This window comes from Sturnus vulgaris, chromosome 20, assembly GCF_052056855.1.
Source record: "Sturnus vulgaris isolate bStuVul1 chromosome 20, bStuVul1.hap1, whole genome shotgun sequence".
Classification (NCBI taxonomy): Eukaryota; Metazoa; Chordata; class Aves; order Passeriformes; family Sturnidae; genus Sturnus; species Sturnus vulgaris.
In genome coordinates, this window is record NC_142262.1 from 61,960 (window position 1) to 67,996 (window position 6,037).

The window sequence follows — 6,037 nt, forward strand, 5'->3', positions numbered from 1 at the left end:
ACATTTTTCCGCCCATTAATCACTGATTTTTTCCCCATTTATCACTGATTTTTGCCCCCATTTCTCACTGATTATTCCCCATTTTTCATGCATTTTCCCCCCCATTAATCACTGATTTTTTTCCCCATTTCTCACTGATTTTTTTCCCCATTTTTCCCAATTTCTCATTGATTTTTTTCCCATTTCTCACTGATTTCTTTCCCCCATTTCTCACTGATTTTCATCCATTTCTCACTGATTTTTCCCGCCATTCGTCAGGGATTTTTTTTTCCCCTATTTCTCATGAATTTCCCCCCCCGGATCCGTTTTTCATGGATATTTTTCATTTCTCACTGATTTTTCATGGATTTTTTTCCCCCATTTCTCACTGATTCTTCCCCCCATTTTTTATGACGTTTTTTACCCATTTTTCCCCATTTCGCACTGATTTTTTTCACCATTTCCCCCCATTTCTAACTGATTTTCCCCCCTTTTTTCATGGATTTTTTCCCCCATTTATCACTGATTTTTGCCCCCAATTCTCTCTGATTTTCCCCCCATTTTTCATGCATTTTTCCCCCCATTTTTCATGCATTTTTCCCCCCATTTCTCACTGATTTATTCCCCATTTCTCACTGATCTTTTCCCCAATTTTTCAAGCATTTTTTCCCGCAATTTTCGTGGATTTTTCCCAAATTTTCCCCATTTCTCACTGATTTTTTCCCCCATTTTCCCCCCATTTCTCACTGATGTTTACCCCCATTTCTCACTGATTTTTCCCCATTTCACACTGATTTTTTCCCCATTTCACCATGATGTTTTCCCCATTTCTCACTGATTTTTTTCCCCATTTCTTAATGATTTTTTCCCCATTTCTCACTGATTTTTACCCCCCATTTCTCACTGATTTTTACCCCCATTTCTCACTGATTTTTACCCCCATTTCTCTCTGATTTTTTCCCCATTTCACCATGATTTTTTCCCCATTTCTCACTGATTTTTTTCCCCCACTTTTCATGGATTTTTCCACCCATTTTTCGTGGATTTTTTCCCCATTTTTCCCCATTTTTCACTGATTTTTTCCCCCATTTATCACTGCTTTTTTCCCCATTTTTCCCCATTTCTCACTGATTTTTTTTCCGCCGTTTTTCATGGATTTTCCCCCCAATTTTCATGAATATTTCCTGATTTCCCCCCCCATTTCTCACTGATTTTTGCCCCCATTTCTCTCTGATTTTTCCCCCCATTTTTCATGGATATTTCCCGATTTTCCCCCCCATTTCTCACTGATTTTTGCCCCCATTTCTCTCTGAATTTTTCCCCCCATTTTTCATGCATTTTTCCGCCCATTAATCACTGATTTTCTCCCCATTTATCACTGATTATTGCCCCCATTTTTCACTTATTTTTTCCCACAGCATCGGCCACCACAGCACGAGCGACAACAGCTCGCTCTGTTCCCGCCATTGCCCGTGGATTGTTTGCCTGTTTTACATGGATTTTTCTTCCCCATTTCTCACTGAGTATTTCGCCCAATTTTCATGGATTTTTTCCCCCTTTCTCATTGATTTATTCCCCATTTTTCATGGATTTTTTCCCCCATTTCTCAATGACTTTTTCGCCATTTTTCCCCATTTCTCAATGATTTTTTCCCCCATTTCTCATGGATTTTTCACCCAATTTTCATGGATTTTTTTCCCGATTTTTCCCAATTTCTCTCTGATTTTTTCCCCCATTTCTCACTGATTTTTTTCCTCCATTATTCATGGATTTTTCCCCCCATTTCTCACAGATTTCTTCCCCATTTCTCCCCATTTCTCACTGACTATTTCCCCCATTTTTCAAGGATTTTTTCCCCCATTTTTCATTGATTTTTTTTTCTCATTTTTCCCCATTTCTCACTGATTTTTCCCCCATTTTTCATGGATTTTTTCCCATTTCTCACTGATGTTTTCCCCCATTTAGCATTGATTTTATTCCCCAGGATTGGCCACCACAGCATGAGCGGTGACAGCTCAGCGTACCGCTTGGTGGACGAGGTGAATTCCTGGGACAGGCAGGACCATCCCATCTCCCGCCTCTACCTGGGCAGGAGGGGCAGGTGGGACGAGCAGCAGGAGCAGGCCTGGAGAGAGAGCTCCCAGAAAATGGTCATTCTGGGGCGGATTTATGGGATTTTGGGGCATTTATGGGGTTTCGGGCTGGGAAATATTCAGTGTTTTGGGGTGGTGTCCTTAGGGTTTGGGGGGGGGGGGGAATTTATGGGGTTTTGGGGTGGGAAATACTCGGAATTTTTGGGGGAGGAATCCATGGGGTCTGGGGAGAGAAATCGTTGGGACTCTGGGGAAGGATCGCTGGGATTTTAGGTTGGAAGTTTGGGAGTTTTGGGGTGGGAAATATTCAGTGTTTTGGGGTGGAGTCCTTAAGGTTTGAGGGGGGGAATTGATGGGATTTTTTTGGATGGAAAGCTTAAGGATTTTGGGGTGGGAAATACTCGGCATTTTGGGGAAGAAACCCTGGGATCTGGGGAGAGAAATTGTTGGGATTCTAGGTGGAGAAAACCTGGGATTTGAGGGGGGAATTTATGGGATTTTGGGGTGGGAAATATTCGGAATTTTGGAGAGGAATCCCTGGGGTTTGAGGGGGGGATTTGTGGGATTCTGGGATGGGAAGTTTAAGGATTTTGGGGTAGGAAATCTTAGGAATTTTGGGGAAGGAATCCTGAGATTTGAGGAGAGAATTTATGGGATTTTGGGGTCATGTTGTGGTTGTGGGGAAGTATCACTGGGATTTGGGGAGGGAAATTTTTGGTGTTCATGGACAGGAGAGCTTTGGCGTTTAGGAGAAGGGGCCCTGGGATTTTTTGAGAGATCCCAAAGATTTTGAGCTGGGATTTTTTTTTTTTTTTTTTTTTTTTTTTTTTTTTTTTTTTTTTGTGGGGTGGGCGGTGGGCAAATATCTGGAATCTGGGGATGCAAAACCACGGGTATTTTTGGGATGAATAACCAAGATTCTGCACCAGGATTTCATCGCAGTGAAAACCCCAATTCCCCGCCAAAACCGCGCAGGATTTGAGGCAGGAATCTGCCGGTTTGGGGGGCTGGGAAAGGCGGGGATTCCTGGAATTCCCGGAATTCCAGAGCTGGGGAATTGCCGCAGGTGCTGGAGGCCTTCGAGCAGGCGGAGCAGGAGGCGAAGCCGCCGCCTCACCTGCTCTTCTCCAACCTTTACCTGGAGATGCCCCCGCGGCTGCGGCGGCAGCGGGAGGAGCTGGAGCGGCACCGGGAGACCTACGGGGAGCACGACCCGCTCCAGCAGTTCCAGAAGTGACCCCGGAATCCCCGGGAAAATCCCCCCGGAATCCCCGAGAAAATCCCCCCGGAATCCCCGGGAAAATCCCCCCGGAATCCCCGAGAAAATCCCCCCGGAATCCCCGGGAAAATCCCCCCGAAATTCCCCGGGCGCTCCCAAATTTACACGGAACACCCCCCTTCCCCCACCCCAAAATCCCCTGGGATCCCAGAGCAGCTTCTCCCAGAAATGATCCCAAAGTTCCCCTTGAACCCCCCCCAAAAATCCACCCTGACCCCCCAGAATCGCACCGACCCCCCCAAAATCCTCCCGGACCCCGCCAATAAATGGAATTTTGGAGAGGAAGAGCCTCGGAATTTTGGGGAGGGATCCCTGGGATCCGCGGGATTTTGGAGAGAAATCTCTGGGAATTTTTCAGGGAGCGATCCCGAAAAAAATTGAGGGTTCTGGGGAGCACCCTAAAAAAATCCCAAATCCACGGGAAATGAATCGATATTTTTGAGAGGGGGATCCCAAAAAATCCACAAATCCATGGGAAAAAAAGGATTTTATTTAGTGGGGGGGGCGGGGGTCCCAAAATCCCCAATTCCTTGGGAAATAAGGGATTTTATTTAGGGAGGTGTCCATGGGAATAAAAAAAAAAAAAAAAAAAAAACAACAAAAAAAACCAAATGAAAACTATAAGAAAACAACTCTAGATATAAAAAAATTCTATCTTTTTAAAATGTTTAATTTATATTCCAGTTCATAACCTATACGTATTTTATAGATTCAATTTAATTTCCATTATGATGTACCACATATACAATATTATTACTCATTAAATATATATATATCTTTATATTCCTAATATTTTTTTATTTTATGTGTAAATTTTTATGTATTTTTATGTTTATATTTTTAGTCTTATGTAAAAACCCTACCTCTAACCAAATAGAAAGAAAAACTCCCTTTATTTTGAACTCTATTTAAATATATTTTTCTATTTACAGTTTTCATATTGATATCTGTACTTTATATTCATATATCTATACTATGTATATTGTATCTTAAAATATACTATAACAATATATATACAATAATATTTATATTAAATACTATATATGTACCTATCTTTACTTCTACTTCATATCTCTACTTACATATATTTAGAAATGCATATATATTTATAATTTGATGTCTGTATACGCTTATTGCATTTTTGGCTATCTTCTTGTTTCTTTTCTCTCTATAAAACCCAACCTGACATCAAATAAAAACCAATCATACCACCATCATTTACGTGAGACTCCCCCGAAATAGAAAAAGTCAAAGGGAGCAACTCCCGTTTCAATGCTTTTGCTGGGTAAACCAGCTCTGGGCCTGACGCGTTTCCTGTACCCCCGCTCTTCCCGCTGAGTGATCCCGAACACAACAAAGTCATTCCTGCGAACCACAGCAAACGCGCCCGCCATTCTCGCCCGAGGACCGCGCCCCATAGAGCTCGGGCCCTGCTGCAGGGCTGTCATGTCCATCCGATGCTGTTCAGATCACGGTGACAAGGCAGCAGAGTCCTGCTTGTTGATGGCATCTCCGGCACTGCTTTTCTTATTTGGCAGGGCCATTTTTAGTTTTCCATGTTACACTGGCTCGTTGGTTTTAGGGGTTTTTGTCACTGAGTTGTGTCCCATGAGCACCTGCGGTTTTCTCATTTGCCAGGCACCCTTCAGGGCAAGGCAATTCCAGGGAGTGGGAGTCAGACCAGAACAACGGCAACAATTAACATCAAAACGGGGAGCTTTCCACAGCTAACAGAACATTAACAGAACAAAGAGGAGCTTGTTTGTAACACATACTATTTTCATATTTCTATTTTCATATTTATCATTCATATTTATACATATTCTTTTATTTGCATTATTTACATTATAGAATCTATATTTCATATAGATTAATCTGAAGATGTTTTATATCGATACAAATATATCTATATTTTTATTTTTCTATTCTTTATATGTTTACCCTGAACATATTTGGTACAGGGGCACAGGTAGAACTGCCCTGAAATGCAATTTTAATCCCTTAAAATGTTGAAAAGGGTGGAGCTTCCTTCAACTGAATCTCTTACAAGGAGGAAATGGGGCAGTTACCTCCACTTCCACCGATAAAATTGCAAATAAACCGCTTCTCCCTTTCGATTTAATCCCCTAAAATATTGGGAAAAGTGGGGCTTTCCTCACTTTAAATATACCCAATGATGGAAAAAGGGAGATTTTTTTTCCCCTCAACTGAAACCCTTAAAAATCACTTTAAAAGGAGGGACAACCGGGCTTCCCCCTCAATTTAAACAGTAGGATGGTGAAAATGCAGGAGTTACCCTGTATTCAAACCTATAAAAGAACATTGTCAAGGTTCTCCTCTTCCATTTGAACTGGAAAAGAATGGAAAATGGGGATTCCCTGTCAGTTGATATCCCTGACATCATGGAAAAGGCAGGGTTCAATTGATACCATTAAAATGGCAGGGGAAGAGGACTCCCCCTCAATTTAAACACAGACAATTCTGGAAAAGAACATATTTTGTCCCCAACTTAAAATTATTTTCTCCTAATAATGCAGGATTCCTCGCACGGGCAAGCTACCACAACTTAGAAAACTGGCTGCTGCTTGAGTGCCAAGTGCCTCCTCCAAAGTGGTATCAGGAAACTGGGAGAGTGAGTTTGGCTTCAATTGGAAAAGGGCCACGGTTTGTGTCACGGTCCATGACG